Raw genomic sequence first — 17,913 nt, 5'->3', positions numbered from 1 at the left:
CTATTTGTTTGTTAATGGGCATATGGCTGTTTCCATTTTCTTAGTATTGAAAATAATACAGTAATGAACATAAGTGTACATTTATCCATTCATATCTCAATTGTGGTTCCCTTGGAGTATATCTCTAGTAGTGGAATAGCTGAGACATAAGGGATTTCTATATTCACCTTTTTTTCCCTTTAATAAATCTCCTTTAACAGAGATGTTTCTTTACACCAGAAGAAAGCCTAATAAGGATAAATTTTCACTTTGTGGACTTCTTTATCATCACATTGCCTGTGTTTGTTGTAGTAATAGAAAGTATTGTCACTTCTCTGTGGTTTCTTCACATAGCCTGTCTCTGGCCAATGATCTACCATAGAAACTTGTTTTACTTGTTTATATTCAATCTCATTTTGATCTTGCTTGTTGAAATCGGTACAGATTTTTTATCTCTTCTGACCACTTTTTGGCACGACTTATTGATTTTGGTTTTGCATCACAACTAGCCATGGCTGCTGAAGTCTTTTTACCAGTGATTTTCTCTTCACTATCTAGTGGCTGGGGCACAATGGTTTCTCCTTTTTCCATTTTCTTACTTGCTTGAATTTCAGAACCATCTCAGGAACAGGTTTGAGGCTTTGAACACTAATGAGCGAAGGCCGGATGAGTTGTGGGAGGATATCAAGGGTATCATCCAGGAAGAGTGCAAATGGTCATTACAAAGACAGAAGAGGAAGAAAAGACCAAAATGGATGTCAGAAGATACTCTGAAAATTGCACTGGAGCACAGAGAAGCCAAAGCACAGGGAAGAATTCAAGATACTAAAGAGTTGAATAGAAGATTTCAAAAGGCAGCACGGAATGACAAAGCAAAATATTACAATGAAATGTGCAAAGGAGTTGGAGTCAGAAAATCAAAAGGGCCGAACTTGCTCAGCATATCTTAAGCTCAAGGAACTGAAGAACAAATTCAAAACTCGAGTTGCTATAATCAAGGATGCTTTCGGCAGAATGTTAAATGATCCAGGAAGTATTAAAAGAAGATGGAAAGAATATACTAAAAAAAAAAAAGAAAGAATATACTGAGTCACTGTATCAAAAGGAATTGGAAGACACAGAGGAATTTCATGAAACAACATATGAGCAAGAGCCTATGGTGATGAAAGAAGAAGTTCAGGCTGCTTTGAAGGAAATGGCAAAAAATAAGGCTCCAGGAAGAGATGGTATACCAATTGACATATTTCAGTTAACAGATGCTGCCATGGACGTGCTCACCAAGTTGTGCCAAGAAATCTGGAGAACGACCACTTGGCCAACTGACTGGAAGAGATCGATATTTGTGCCTATCCCAAAGAAAGGTGACCCAACAGAATGTGGAAACTACAGAACAATCTCACTGATATCACATGCAAGCAAGATTTTACTGAAGATTATCCAAAAACGACTGAAACAGCACCTCAAGAGAGAGCTACCTGAAGTCCAGGCTGGGTTTAGAAGGGGTCGTGGTACTAGAGATATTGTAGCTGATGTTAGATGGATCTGAAAGCAGGGAATACCAGAGGAATGTCTATCTGTGTTTCATTGACTATGCAAAGGCATTTGACTGTGTAGATCATAACAAACTATGGCTGACTCTGAGAAGAATGGGAATCCCAGAACACTTGATCATTCTAATGCGAAACTTATACTTGGATCAGAACAGAGCAAGGGAACACTTCATGGTTCAAAATTGGGAAGGGCGTACGCCAGGGATGCATCCTATCTCCATACCTTTTCAACCTATATGCAGAACAGATTAAAAGGCGCATTGCCATGGGAAAGTCTGCTGTTAGGGACCTCTCCAAAGCACTGAAGAGCAATGCTGTCTCTCTGGAGACTAAGGTACATCTGATACAGGCCATGGTCTTCGCAATCACTTGTTATGCATCAGAGAGTTGGACAATGACCAGGGAGGATAGAAGGAGAATTGATGCCTTTGAGCTGTGGTGCTGGAGAAGAGTATTGAGAATACCATGGACTGCTTAGGAAAACAGATTTGTCCTGGAAAGGGTTAACCCGGGTGGCTCCTTGGAGGCAAGGATTCTGAGGCTCCATCTAACATACTTTGGACATATTGTGAGGAGAGACCGATCTTTGGAGAGGGACATCATGCTTGGGAGGGTGGAGGGACGGCGCAGGAGAGGAAGGTCCTCTATGAGGTGGATTGATTCAGTGACTGGGATAATTGGGATGGGAGTGTCGGGGACAGTGCAATTGGCACAGGACAGAGCGGGGTTTAGGGCTGTTGTACATAGGGTCGCTATGAGTCGCAGGCGACTCGACGGCACATAACAACAACAAACAACTTGCTTAGAGTCACTCAAAGCACTGTCATTCATTTACTCAAGCCATTGTGGTGCACAGTCCTAGTTGGACCAGTAGCGTCTGAGAACAAGGACAGTAATGACAGCTCCGGGTACCATTTTTCTAATGTATTTTTTGATTGGTTTGTTTACGAAGTTCATATACATTATGTTTCACACTATTTTTCACTCACATTGTGTTTCATACAATTATTCTCATGCATTATGTTTGATAAAATTAATCATTGTTCCTTGTCCTTCATTACCCTGTCTTTTCATCCGGATCCTTCCCATGTCCTTCCCACTCTTCCTCCACCCACCAAACTGTGCAACCCTGTGGTTTCTCCCCTACTCATCCTCAGCTCATGTATGAGTTCTTATACATGTTTTACTAGTTATTCTTCCATTTTTATAGTAATAGTCTTATGCAATATATGTCCATATAAGACTGTGCAAGTTCACTCAGCATAATGCTCTTCAGCCTCTCCCAAGTTACGTAGCTTTTTTTTTAAATGTCATTGTTCTTGAGTGCTACATAGAATTCCATTGTGTAAATGTACCACAATTTCTCAGTATATTCAATTGTGGTTGGACATTTGGGCACAGTGATACTATTTTACAATCCTACTAGCAGTGCATACGAGTTCCAATCTCCCCACATTCTCACCAACATTTATTGTGTGCTGTACTGTTAAACATTACTATTGCTGCAGGGATGAGATGGTATCTCATTGTTGTTTTGATTTACATCTCTCTAATTGCTAGTAATTTTGTACATTCCCTCATGTGTTCATTGGTCATCCAAATAATCTCCTTGGTGAAGAGTCTTTTCATGTCTTTTGCCCATTTTGTATTGAATTTCCAGTCTTTTTCTTGTGGAGGCATTATAGCTGTCTGTAAATTTTAGACATGAATCTATTATCTGAAATGACATTGCCAAATATATTTTCCCAGTATGTGCGCTTTCTTTTCACCTTACTGAAAAAGTTTTTGATGCACACAGGGATTTGATTTTGTTGTCTTCAGGTTATGCATTGCTGGCTATCATTGATAGCCTATTTATACCATAAATCAGGGTTTCTAATTAGTTGGTAACTTTACTCTGATGATATTTATGATTTCTTTTTTCTTTTAACTCTAGATCCCTGGTTGTCTTTTAGTTTTCTTGAAATAGGTTTGGTGTGTGGGTTTTTGTTTTGTTGTTGTTGTTGTTGTTGTTGTTTTATAGAGTGACATGTGGATCTTGTTTTCACTTTCTGTTTATGAATATCCAGTTTTACCAGCCCCTTCTGTTAAGTATAGGCTGTCATTTCTCCATTTATGGGGTTCACTTCCTTGTTGAATATCAATTGGAGGTAGGTAGATGGGTTGGTTTCTGAGTTCTCAATTCTATTGCACAGATTTATATACCAATCATTGTACCTATCATGTAATCATGCTATTTTGATTACTACAGTTGTGTAGTAGGTTTTGAGAACGGGAAATGTGATGTCTCCTAGTTAGTTTTTATTTTTCAGAAGATATTTGCTTATTTGGGGTCTTTCACTTTCAAATAAAATTAGAAATTTCCTTTTCTATGTCCTTGAAAAGGGAGGTTGGTATTTGTATTGGGATTGCATCTAACTTACATATTGCTTTTGGTAAGATTGCCACTTTCACAAGTTGAGTCTTCTTATTTGTGAACATAGAATATTTTTCATTTGATTAAGTTTTTCCTATTTGGGATCTTTACAAAATTTTACAGAAATGTTGGATTTTCATTCATTCTCTTTTGCACATTTTCCTCACTTCCATGCCCCTCCAATCCACCCCCCTCCCAGGTTAGCTTTTTAAAAAAATAAAGTCCTATGCACCTCTTATTCTGGACTATTGTAAAACAAATAGTGCATAATCATATATTACTTTTAAATAGCTCTTTCCTTCATCTGTTGCAATGCAGTGTTCATTATTTATCCCCTCTTTTTAGTTTCCCCTTAACCCCCATGTCAGTTCTGTTTTATAACAGTGGTGTCATGCAATATTTGTCCTTTTGTGACTGAGATCATTTACCCAGCATAATGTCTTCCAGGGTCACTCATGCTGTGTAATATTTTATAAGTTCCTTGTTTTTCAGTGCTGCACAGTATTCCATAGTGTTTGTGCGGCAGCTCTAGTTTCTTTAGGGTATATTTCCTAGTAGTTGAATTTCTGGATCCAATGGTATTTCTATTTTTAACTTTTTGAGAAAGAGTCATACCACCTTCCATTAGTGGTTACACCATCTCACACCCTCACCAACAGTAAGGGTTCCAGTCTCTCCACAACCTCGCCAGCTTTTGTTGTTACTTTGTTATTGATACTAGGGTGAGGTGATATCTCATAGTTGTTTTGATTTGCATCTCTCTGATAGCTAGGGATTTTGAACATTTCTTCATGTGTTTGTTTGCCATCTGAATGTCTTATTTGGTTAAGTGTCTATTCATATTCTGTGCTCATTTTGCAACTGAGTTGGGTTTTTTTTTCCTTGTTGAGGGGTTGGAGTATTCTATAAATTTTAGATGTGAGTCTCTTATCAGATATGTCATTACCAAATATTTTTCCCCAGTCTGTGGGTTTACATTTTACCCTGTGGGAGAAGTTTTTTGATGTGCATAGGTATTTGATTCTTAGAAGATCCTATTCATCTATTTTATTTGAACAAATTTCTTATAGTAGTGTTTTGCACTTTTTCTTATATACGTTCATTGTATTTCTACTTAGCTTTATTCTTAAGTATGTCAACTTATGGCTGCCTATTGTATACGGTATATGCTTTTCTTGTTTTCTTTCCAGTGTTTTAGTTGTTGCTGTAGAGAAATTTTATTTTTGTATGCTGATCTTATAAACTGCCTCTCTGCTAAAGTGATCTACAAAGGTTGGTTTTTGTTTGGTTGGTTGTTGTCATTGTTGAATCTGGGCTTTTTTATGTGCACCATCATATCATCTGCACAAAGAGAGAGTTTTGCCTCCTCTTTGCCAATTTGTATGCCTCTTATTTACTTCCCTTGCATAATTGTTCTAGCTAGGATTTCCAGTGGAACACTGAATAAAAGTGGTGATAGTGACCTTCCTTGTTTGATCCCTTTTTATAAAGGATATCTAGTCTGTCTGCTGAAAATGATATTGACTCTTGTTTTGCATATATACTTTTAATTGTGTGGTTAAATTTCCCTGTATTTTTAATTTTTTTGGTATATTTTAATTAGGGAGGGGTGTTGGATTTTACCAAAGGCCTTTATTCCATCAAATGATATAATTATGTGATTTTTCTATTTTATTTATATGATAATTGTTTCTTATGTTGAAATGTTCTTGCAAAACTATTATGAATCCCACTTCATCATGATGAATTGGTTTTTATATATTGTTGGATGTTATTGGTTAGGATTTTGTTGAAGATTTTCAGATCTACGGTCTATAGTTTGTGGTTTTGGGGTTTTTTTGGGGAGGGTTATGATGTTTTTGCCTAGCTTTGGAATTACTTGCTTCATATCTCTGAGAGTTCTTCTATATTTTGAAATAATTTAAGTAGGATTGGTGAGAGTTCATCTCTGAATGTTTGGTAGAACTTACCAGTGAAGTCATCTGGGCTTGACCTTTTTTTATTGGAATTTTTATGGTCTGTTTAATTTCTTCTTTTGTGTTAGGTCTGTTTAAGTATTCAATTTGGGTAAGTTTTAGTCTTTAGCAGTTTGTTCGTTTTCTCTAGATTTTAAAATTTGCCAAAGTATAGCTTTCCATAATATTCAGTTATTATCTTTTCATTTCAGCTTTTTCTTTTATAATGCTGCTTCTTTCATTTCTTATTTGTGTTATTTATGCCTTTTCTTTTGTTAAGTTTGTCAATGGTTTGTCTATTTTATTAACTCTAAGAAAGAACCAGATGCTGATCTTGTTGATTGTTGTAATTCCATTTATTTTATCCCTTATTCTCATAATGTTCTTTCTTCTGGAGGCTGTAGGGTTAGCTTGTTGTTCTTTTTTTTTTTTTTTTTTAGTTGCTGGATTAAATAATTTCTTTTCTTCCTTATCCTTTTTTGTGTGTCTTTGCTTATTGCTATGAACTGACCTCTAAGAACTGCCTTTCCTATATCCCAGATGTTGTGATACATTGTATTTTATTCTCATTTATTTCAAGAAACTTTTTCATTTGATGTTAATTTTTTTATGCAACCTGGTAGTGATTCAGGAAGATGATATTTAGTTCCATGTGGATTTTTTTAATCCTTTACCTTCTTTTTGTTAATTTCTAGTTTTATGGATAATGATCTGAGAATAGACTCAATTATTTAGATTTTTTTTAATTTATTTAGGCTTACTCTGTGTCCTAATGAATGGCAATTTCTGTAGAATGTACCATTTCATTAGGGAAAAAATTCTCAGTTTTTCTTAGGTGGAATGGTGGACGTCTGTGTGATTGATTTTGCTATTTGTATAATTTAGGTCTGCTGCATCTTTGTTCCATTTCTTTCAAGTTGACCTTTCTTCTTCCAGTTAGAATGATTTTTTGAAGTCTCCTACACACTTATTATGTTGTCTCATTCTTCCTTCAAACCTATTAACATTTATTTTCTGTATTTTGCAGGCCTCTTATTTACTGCATAGATATTAATTAAAGTTATGTCTTCTTTCTCCTTCGTGCCTTCGGTTATTACATAGTGTCCTTTTTTGAAATCTGTTTTGATGCATTTCGGCCTCTTTTTTGGTGTATTTCAGGCTGAAATCTATTTTATCAGAGATTAATATTTCCAGTTCTACTTTCTTATGGATGCCATTGACTTGGAATATTCTTTGTACTTTAATATTCTTTGATTTTTACCCTTTCTCCTACTTTCTTAGAAATGTCTGTTACAGGCGGCATTGTTTTTTAAGTCTAATCAGCTACTCTTTTTCTCTTAATTGGTCCTTTTAAGCAGTTCACATTCAGTAACATTATCAACAAGCCAGATTTTATGGTTGCCATTATGCTGACTCCTTTTTGTTGTTGATGCTGGTTACTTTGGACCTTCCTCTTTTCCTTGTTATTTCTGTGTGAAGAACTTCCTTTAACATTTCCTGTGGAGTTGGTCTTATTTTTGTGAAGTCTTTAAGTTCCTGCTTTTTGGCAAATTATTCAATGTCTCCTTCATTATCGATGGATAATTTGTCTGTATACAAGATTCTCATTTAGCATTTCTTTTCTTTTAGCCTTACGTATGTGCCATTCCATTATCTTCTTGTTCAGATAAATCCTTCTGAGAAGTCAGAGCTTAATCTTATTGATTCTACTTTGTAGGTGATGCTTTGTTTGTCTTGAACTGGCTTCAGGTCTTTTGTTCACAGGGTTGCTATGAGTCATGCTTGACTCGAAGGCAATCAACAACCACCACCACCACCACCTTGCCTTTGGTTTGAAGAATTTGACTATCATATGTCTTGACGTTTTTCTTTCCAATTCTAATACGCTGAATGTGTACTTTCTTCCATTTCATTATATCTAGGAAGTTTTCTTCCAGTACTTCTTCCTCAAACATCTTAATGTTGTTCCCCACCCATCCACCACATCAGTTTTGGAATTCCAATCATACATGTGTTGTTTCATTTGATGTTATCCACATGATTCCATGTTTTGTTCACTTTCCTTCCATATTATCTCTGCTTTCTCTTCTACAAATTTCTCATTGGTTTCTTGTATTCTGTCTCACTGACTCTCTGTTCCATTTCTTACATTCTGTTCTTTTGCCTCTCCCACATATTGTAAACTTTTGTACTATCAGGCTTGTTGTTCTGGATTGCATTTTCACACTTTTCTATTTTTTTCCTAGTGTTGATTGGTTGTATATTCTCTATCTTGTGATTTTTTTTATTATTGCACCCTTTTACTTAGAATTTTAAATTCCTTTTTTCCATGTTCTGTAATTTCTTGAGTACCTGTTCTTGGAATTCCTTACCAGTATATTTTTTCACTTCCTGTCCCTGGGATATTCTTTGGTTAAGTGATTTGGTCTACTTTTTTAGAACACTTGTTTTGCTGGCTGTTTTCAACCCCCTATGCCTCCCTCTCTCCATATTCTTTAAACCTGGCTGCTGTTTCCTTAACTTACGTGTGGTTCTTCTTGGTATGTTGTTATTGTTGATTGCCGTCAAGTCAGGCGCAACTCATAGTGACTCTATGAACAAAAGACCTAATGCCTTTCCATAACTATCATCAATTCCAAGTTCACAGAGTTCCCAGAGGCATGTGGTTTAGGAAGTGGATGCCACTCCTGCTTCCAAATCTGTTTGATAACTGAGAGCTCCACCAAACACTTTGCACATTGGGAAACCATTGGTATATGGGAAGCAAATTCTGTTGTGTCTGGGTAACTAGCTGTCTGTTTCTTATCTTTGCAATATTGTTGATAGAGGTTTCCAATTCTAAGTGTTGCAATCAGCTTGGATGAAGGATTGCTCAGATATTTGTTCATATCCTCACTCTGAAGGTAATCATCTCCTCTGGTCTTTTGTAGGAAGCAGAATGTAGATGGATTCCTTCTTCTATCCTTTGTTTGGCCAGCATGTCTGGGGGTATTCTCCTGGGTCCTGGGTGAGACTTGCCTGGGAATCTTGCTGGTCTCTGGTGAGGACTTGCCTGGGCTCCTCATGAATCTTAGACAGGGACTTCCCTGGGATCTTCCATGGTCCTGGGTCAGGACTTTTTGAGGCTTTCATTGGGGCTCCCCTTGGGTCTTGGTGTGTGTGTGTGTGTGTGTGTGTGTGTGTGTGTGTGTGTGTAAATTGCCTTGGCTCTTCATGAAAGAACTTGCCTGGGTTCCTCATATGTCCTATAAGGGATATTGCTTGTGGTCCTCACTGATGCTGGGCAAGGAATTAATGTTTTTGCTTTTTGAGAAAGTATTTGCAATGGATACATAATCAGGTAAGTTGTTTAAATCCACCAGTTTCTCCTCTGGAGGAAGTTGGACAACCTCCTATCTTGTGATTTGTTGTTGTTGTTGTTGTTAGATGCCTTCAAGTTGAGTATGACTCATAGTGAGTCTATGAACATCAAATCTGAACCCCGCTCCATCCTTTGCCATCCTCATCCCCTCTGCCACACCAAACGCCATTGTTACAGTCACTGTGTCAATCTCTTTCTTTCAGGGTCTTCTGTTCCTGTGCTGATCCTTCACTTTTTCCAGTCATGATATTTTTTTCCAAGTAATGTCCCTTCAAAACATGCCCAAAGTATGTGAGACACGGTTTCACCATTCTTCCTTCTAAGGAGCATTCTGGCTGCATTTTCTCCAAGACATATCTGTTCATTCTCTTGGTAGTCCATGGACTATGTAGTGTTCTTCCTCAGCACCACAACTCAAAGGCATCAATTTTCTTCTGTCATCTTTATTTACTGTTCAATTCTTAGGTGTATAACAAGTAATTGAAAAGAGCATGGCTTAGATCAGGCATTATATTTTTGCTTTTCAGCACTTTGGATAGGTTCCTATCAAGATATTTTGATATCTTGCTATTTACTGTCTCTGAAAACCTACGGTCAGTTAGAGTCAGTTCCAACTCAACAGCAATGAGTTCAGTTGAGTTGGAGTAACTACCCTCAATGGTAAGTGTGAGAAAGAGAGCCCGAGGCACTTGGGATAGAACCCAAGTACTTTGTGTGTCATCATTCTTTGTGTCCCAATCCACGTTCTGCCTGGTTTGCATGAGGGATCTTATTAATTCAGTCACTTGCTAACTGGGACTCAAGTCTATTCTGACTCGTAAATAACCCTCCCTTCATCAAGTTTCCACAGCTATAAATTAAATATTAGTAGATTGCCCATTTTCTCTCTCCATCTCACTCTCCATAGGAAGTATGTTCAAACTCCCAGAGAGGCATAACTTTTGGGATTGCAGTTCACGCAGTAACTTGATACAGACTGTGCCACTAAAGCTGTGTGTGTGTGTGTGTATGTGTGTGTGTGTGTGTGATCAAAGAATGACTGGGATGCTAAGAAGAGCTCTTTCTTTCTCCAGGAGAGTAAGAAGCGGTCTCTCCACACCTCTTCATTTTGGCCTGGAGCAATCTTTCACATAGCCAGTCTTGCTCTCAACATTCCTATATCCCCAGACCTGCCCCTATGCCTTCTTTCAAACATAACAGTTAAGGCACTGGCCCTAGGTCATGTCTATCAAGGGTAGGTTTGTGCTTTCTCTTAGAGATACAGCTTTCTCCCACAGAGCAAGCATCTGGTGGATTAAAAATATGTGCCTTTGGTTTATCTTTATCCTCTAGGCCACTGGAGCTCTCTAGGAAGGAAAGTGAAAAACAATTAATTCCACCAGTCTAGCATGATTTTCTACAGTCAGGGATGGAATATAAAATAAGGAAGATAGGGGCTTACTTGTGCTTACTTACCAATCTATAGTAAACAATTTGATGTGTTTTTCACTACACTAAAGATACTAGGTATGCACAAGAAATCCCATGCTTACCTTCCTCCCTAGGAATTCCATCCCTGACTGAGACTGTGAATTTTAAAGGAGGCTTTGGTTCTATAAGAAAGTGTGATAGGAAAGAGAGAGAAGCAGATGCCAACCAGACCTAGAAGCAGAATTTGTGATGTAGTGGAAGAAGAGAAATTGTCTGCTACACTCCCTGCATTTACCCTGCTCATTGGGCAATCTAACATTGCACACACCATGAGGGGGACACTGACACTATCATCTTACAGAGGAGGAAACTGAGACTCAAAGACATATACAGGACTCAAACACACAATCCCACTCAGCCTGTCTGGGCTCCCCAGGAAGATTTACTAAGTGGAAACAAACAACTACCTATGAAACCAGAAAGCAGGAGCAGGGGAGATGCAGTAAACAGGTTACTTAAGCAACCTGGTGAAGTGTCAGGGGCACCACCTTAGTCTCAGGTATGGATTTGCACTGCCCCTCATGACATTATCTCTGGGAAACCTTTGGACACTCAGATCATCTGACCAGAATCTAACCCTGCCTGACCTTCCTATGTTTCCCTCACAGTTGGGTGTGGTATACACTGAAGGTGGCTTTGTAGAAGGTGTCAACAAGGAACTTGGCCTCTTTGGTGACTCTGTGGATGTCTTCAAGGGCATCCCTTTTGCTGCTGTCCCCAAGACCCTGGAGAACCCCCAGCAGCACCCTGGCTGGCAAGGTGTGAGTTGTTGGGTGCTTGCAACAATTATTGGGTTTTGGTGTCTAGGTGTCTTAGCCATGCTCATGCTGGTCCTTTCTGTCACCTGCGTAGTGCCTGTGGCAATTAGTTTTAAATTTCTGTCCAATCTTACCCACATGGCACTGTATAGAGGTGATAAGAACTGCTCATTGGTGCCTCCACAAGTGGGACCCATGCAACACCTGCCAGATCCATACATGCCTCTGCCTGCAGGGATACTGAAGGCTGAAGAATACAAGAGTGAGTGCCTGCAGATCAACATGATCCAGGGCAACACTGTAGGGTCAGAGGACTGCCTGTACCTCAACATCTGGGTCCCCCAGGGCAAGAAGGAAGGTGAGCACACCCTCAATACCTCTTGAATTTCTCTCTCCCTGTGGAAGACACCAAGACGTCTAAGTCCCAGGTCCAACCCCACTGTTTGTGTCTGTGAATTCCAGGATGAACTTTCCTGAAATCACTGTGGGTTGTATGGATGTGAAAGGGGCTCTCACCAATGTCCCCCACCTGGAGCAGGGAGGGCCCTTGGAGGTCACATAAGTAAGCCTTCTGCCTGGAAGTGGGGGGGATTACCATGAAAGAGAGACTGGCCAGGTGTCTTGAGGGTCACTGGTTCTTCTTGTCCCTGCTCCAGTCTCTAGAGACCTGCCTGTCATGGTCTGGATCCATGGTGGTGCCTTCCAAATGGGATCTGCACAGGAAGAACATATTCCCAACAAGCCCACATATGATGGGGAGCAGATTGCCACACGAGGCAATGTCATTGTGGTCACCTTCAACTATCGTTTGGGCCCCCTTGGCTTCCTCAGTACTGGAGATTCCAACCTTCCAGGTTTGTCTGACACCAAGAGCCCTTTGTTTTGGGGGTACTGTGTTCCATTCCATAAACTCTAAATCCAGCAGGGATACCATCCTCAATGCCCATCTTCCCAGTCATCTCCTAGAATCTTTATGGAAAAACCAGAATCTTTTTTACTGTGCTTAATACTGGATTTAAATCATGATACTTGGCTGTAGGGGAATAAAAGAGACTAGCAGACAGTATTAACAGACCCTGAGATAGATTAAGGGAGGCAGGGACAGCAGTGTCAAATGAAATAGAGACAGAGAATGATAAACTGAAACTGAGACAGAGAAACACAGACATAAGCAGGAGACATGGACAGTAGAGGGACCACTATACAGAAGGGGGAAATGATTGGAAAACCAGGCTATCAGGCCTTCTCCTCTGCCCTAAATGCCTAAATTTCTCTGCACTCCACTCAAACCCAAACATATTTGGCTTACCATTTTCCACTCCTGAATTTTGTGCAGTTAAAGACACTTGAACCAAATTCACACTCATTGTACACCTACCATGGATCAGGCCTTGGACTATCATATTTAGCACTTTTGTCTCCCTGCCGAAGGTCACCGGTGATTACCCCACCCCTGCCTCATTCCCAGGTAACTATGGCCTTCGGGACCAGCACATGGCCATCTCTTGGGTGAAGAGAAACATTGCAGCTTTTGGGGGAGACCCTGACAACATCACCATCTTTGGGGAATCCGCTGGAGGCGCCAGTGTCTCTCTGCAGGTCTGGGTCCCTAGAGTGAAGGATCTGTTCCAAAGGGTTTGAGAGGAAGCTAATGGGTGTGGGACAGACAGAAGGGGAAGAGGAGGCTGGAGCTGACACACTGAGAGTCTTGGGCTGAGCCTGGGCTGGAGCAGGGTGGGCGAGGCCTTGGTGACAGGACCTCTGTGTGTTGCAGACCCTCTCTCCCTACAACAAGGGCTTAATCAGACGAGCCATCAGCCAGAGTGGCGTAGGAGTGAGCCACTGGGCCATTCAAAAGAACCCACTTTACTGGGCCAAATGGGTAAGTGGTAAGCAGGGGTGGGCTTGGGTGGGGGTCAGTTCAGATGTCCAAGAGGGGTCTTCCTGTCTCCCCCATCCTCATTATCCCCAATCATTCTCTGTCCTGAGCACTAGTCTCACTTACCAACTTACTATTCCCTGTCCCCCACAGACGGCCAAGAATGTGGGCTGCCCCGTGGATGTCACCTCTACCATGGTCAAGTGTCTGAAAGTCATTGACCCCCAGGCCCTGACTCTGTTCAACCAAAATCCTTTCACTGGTCTGGAGGGTGAACTGGGAGGCCTGGTGTGGGGACCTGGGAGTTCAAGGACTGAAAGGGGTCTTTAGTGCAGAGTCTTGCACCTGAAGAAGAGAGCAATGTGGCTTATTGAGGACTTAAACTTGTCACCAACTTGCAGAATTCCCATTGTTTGGATCAAATTGCTCCCTTTCCAACTCAGTGGCCCCAAATGTAAATGCTGGAGAGCATCAGTCTTCCTTTTTATCTGCCATGAGCCATGAATCCCTTTGAGAAACTGAAGAATATGTGACTTGCACCCCTAGCGATGAACCCATATACATTGTATTCACTAACAAATTTAGAGCAATTGATGGACCCTTTAAAGTCTGCCTGGGAATCCATGGTTTCAGACTAAGTAATTTGTACTAGAAGACCATTCAATCACTCAACAAGTGTTCAAAGAATATTTACTAATGTTTTACATCTGTGAAGGTTTGGGAGACCCACTAGAACAGAACTTTTGCCTGGTAGGCTAAAATTCTCTCCAGCTCATTCTGCTCAGGCAAAGAACAATGACATATGCTACATAATTTCTGTGAATGAAACTTACAAGTGGGAAAATACAAAGCCAACTTTCATTTGTAATTTGTCCAAAGGAACAAGCTGCAACATGCCTGCAACTGTACTTTCTCATCCACTTGTGCCCATTTAGCTCTTTAAGGGTTTGGTATAGGGACTCTGGAAGGAAACACTGTGAGCCTCTCAGAATTTTTGGCTAATAGACTTCATCAGCCCCTGCAGTTGCTTCCAGTTCTCCTCTCAAATTTATTCCCAAAGAGAAGAGAGGGAAGGGAAGGAAAGAGAAGGGGAGGGGAGGGGAGGGGAGGGGAGGGAAGGGAAGGAGGCTCTTCCAGGGCAATTTTTCTTCTGGGACATTGTGGAGACAATTATTGTCAAAACTGTATGCTCCTGGCAACCAGGAACACTACAAACATCTAACAATATACAGGACAGACCATTATAAAAGAATTTCCTTGGCTCAGTACATTAAAAAGACTCAAGTTGAAAAACTACTCTGGGTATAAGAAGGAAGAAGATGCCCACTGCAATGTCATAGAGATGGAGTCAGTCCCACCATTAGGAGCAGAAAGGTCAGGTGGATACTGGAAGGTATGATAATATATTTGCTTTCTCACTCAGAGTCCATGTCAGGTGGTCTGAACTTTGTCCCGGTCGTGGATGGAGACTTCATTCCTGATGACCCCATGAAACTGTATGCCAATACTGCAGACATCGACTATCTAGCAGGCACTAATGACATGGATGGAAGCTTCCTTGCTAACATAGACATGCCAGGAATTGTCCAGACTAACAAGACAGTGACAGAGTAAGCAGAAATCACAGGAGCCAGAATGATGCTGAAGGCTGCTGGGGAAAGTGTCAGCCTGGAAAGGGTGGTCTTACAGGTGGGAGGCACTAGAAAAGAGGAGAGAATGAAGGAGTTAACAGGATGTTGGTGATGGGAGTGTCCATAGCTCTCTTCTGAGTGGGTGTGTGGGCACCCCTTATTGGTACTGGGTAGAGAGTCCAGTGTCAGTTTGCTTTCCGTAGGGAGGACTTCTACAATCTAGTCAGGAAGTTCACCACTGCCAAAGGCGTCCCAGGTGCCAAGGCCACCTTTGACATCTACACCGAGTCCTGGAATGACCACTCATCCCCGGAGACCAAAAAGAAGACTGTGGTGGATTTTGAGACTGACCTCTTTTTCCTGATACCTAACAAAATGGCTGTGGCCCAGCACAGACTCAATGCCAAGTAAGGATGTGAGGGTGGGAGTGGGGGTGGTTCCCATGAAAGACTCACCTGGGAGACCACACCCAGCTGCCAAAGCTTCCCCAGTGGCCGGCTCCCGGGTGTAAGGATGCTTGGAAATGTCCCACTCAGGTCCTGGTTTCTCTGACTCATCTCCTTTGTTTGGGCCTGACAATACTCAGGAGAGCCTTCCCATTCTTCTCCGTTTATAAGCCCTTTCTGTGGCTTTCCACATGTTCCATGGTTCTCTGACTTATTCAACACTTTCCATTGGAAATTATTTTCTTAAGTCTCTCTTCCACTCTTGATGCTACATAGGGGAAGAGAACATTGGACAATGGTTTTGTTCAGTAATTCTGAGGGGCTTCAGCATTGAAAGCAATGTTAAAAAATTAAAATCCCTTAATAATTACTTTCAAAACAACTTAAGCATAGGACCACATGGTTTTGTGCTCACCAGCCAGTCCTGACTCAGAGCAGCCCTATGTGGCAGACTAGAACAGCTACAGAGACTTCTTGGTTGTAATCTTTCCAGAAACAGAAGCAACTCCTGTGGGTTCAAATTGCTCCCCTGAAGTAGCTGGTGAATTCAAATAGCTGACTCTTCATTTATCTTTCTAGCCCATAACTCTGAGCCACTTAGGCTTCTGTGACCACAATAAAAATCATAATAGCCAGTTGCCTTTGATTCAGCTGTTATGATTTGATTCATGATGTGTGTCAGGGTAGAACTGTGCTTCATCAAGTTTTCAGTGGCTGATTTTCCAAAGTCCATCACCAGGATTTTCTTCCAAGTTACCTCTGGACGGACTTAGATTGTCAGACTTTCTGCTAGGATCTGAGGACTTAACATCACATCACCAGGGTACTTAAAAAAAGAGGAGGACATAATTAAAACTGAACATCTAGGCCAAATGTTTTGAAGTATCTGAAAAGTAAGTTTAACTGTGAGCTTCCAGTAGTAAAGTCAAAGAGAGAAACAACTTAGGGCAGATATCTTTTCCAATAAAATGAAAAGCACAGATCCTTCTGGAGAGGGCAAATCTTTCTTGGTGGTACTCAATTATAAGAGGAAATGCCTCAAATCCTTGCATAGAGGTGAGGGATAATAAAAAAGCCAAGTCCATAAGTCTGGCATAGAACTTTCTATCAATAATAGTTTCTTTATGGAACCTCTCTGGAATCTCCCAGGCACCCACCCTCCCCATCACCCCCTACCTCACCCACAGACTCCCTTTGAGCCCATGTCTGTGACAGCTCAGGTGAGCATCCACCAACATGAGCAGCCCCTCCTACTCATATACAGGAGTGCCAAGACCTACGCCTACCTGTTCTCTTACACCTCTTGGACACCTATCTACTCTGAGTTGAAGGGTGCTCACCATGCAGAAGACCTCAAGTATGTATTTGGGCAGCCTTTGGCCATCCCTCTGGTATATGGACCTGAAGACAAGACTGTCTCCAAGGCCATGGTCGCCTACTGGACCAACTTTGCCAGGACTGGGTAAGATTTTAAATTGAGCCCTGGAATTGATATAAGTGTCTTGTACCACCCCAAGTAGATGTAGCTATGAACAATTGACACCCCTATTCACTCATTTACCAACTTTCAGATAGTCACAAACCTCATAGAACCCAGCTGTCTACACCTGCCTGCCATGGAGGATAAAAACCTACCTAAATGCACAATGCTCTGATCCAGGCCCTCAGACTACTCAGACCAGTGGCCAGTTCACAGTGTGTCATTGCACTCAGGATCTAGCTTAGAGCAAGGGAGGATGGTGCAGGCATGCAGGAGAGTACAGCTGGGTTAGGGGGTGCAAGTATCAAACCCTTGTGAGCCTGTAGACCCCATTCTGCCTTTTCTCACTCCACAGGGACCCAAATATGGGTCACTTGGCTGTCCCTACACATTGGGATCCCTATACCCTGGAAAATGACAACTACCTGGATATCAACAGTAAGATTGATAGCAACTCCATGAAGCAGCACCTGAGGACCAAGTACATGCAGTACTGGGCCCTTACCTACCAGGCACTGCCCACAGTCACAGGTGGGGAAGCTTAACGTGTGTCTCCCATTGGTGAATCTGAGGTGGCCCCTGTGCCTCCTACAGGTGATTCTGAGAATGCTCAGATGCCCATAGTCATATATTGCTAATGTCCCATAAGCTTTGTCCCAAAAATTATCATAAAGCTAGTTATCCCAAGGACATCATGATCTTCCTGAATAAAGAAGCATCCTTATAAATTTGGTGTCTTTCTTTGTTCCAAAGACCCAGCTGGAGGAAGGATGTGCAATTGTTCCTCTTTAAAGCACTTAGAACTCAGGTGAACACTTAATCACAGTATCTTGGTTGATCTTTCAAGTTCCTAGGAGGTCACTATTACTATTCTCATTTTAGAGAGGAGGGAAGTGATTTGGAGAGTTACATGACAATCTCAGCATTGGAAGTAGTTCACCTCAAAGACTACCAGCATTCCTCTTTATGAGACTGCTGGCTCCTAATG

At 41.1% G+C, this 17,913-nt stretch overlaps 2 pseudogenes; one reads left to right on the top strand and one right to left on the bottom strand.

Moving 5' to 3' along the window:
* Positions 1 to 227: 227 nt before the first annotated feature.
* Positions 228 to 492, bottom strand: LOC102860278 (annotated as a pseudogene).
* A 10,847-nt stretch (positions 493 to 11,339) lies between these two features.
* LOC102859873 lies at positions 11,340 to 17,563 on the top strand (annotated as a pseudogene).
* The last annotated feature ends 350 nt before the right edge of the window (positions 17,564 to 17,913 follow it).

Source organism: Elephantulus edwardii, unplaced genomic scaffold (assembly GCF_000299155.1).
Source record: "Elephantulus edwardii isolate Elephantulus edwardi_28Jun2011 unplaced genomic scaffold, EleEdw1.0 scaffold00141, whole genome shotgun sequence".
NCBI classification, from domain to species: Eukaryota; Metazoa; Chordata; class Mammalia; order Macroscelidea; family Macroscelididae; genus Elephantulus; species Elephantulus edwardii.
The sequence above is the reverse complement of the archived record's forward strand: the minus strand, read 5'-3'. Positions and strand labels throughout refer to the sequence as shown.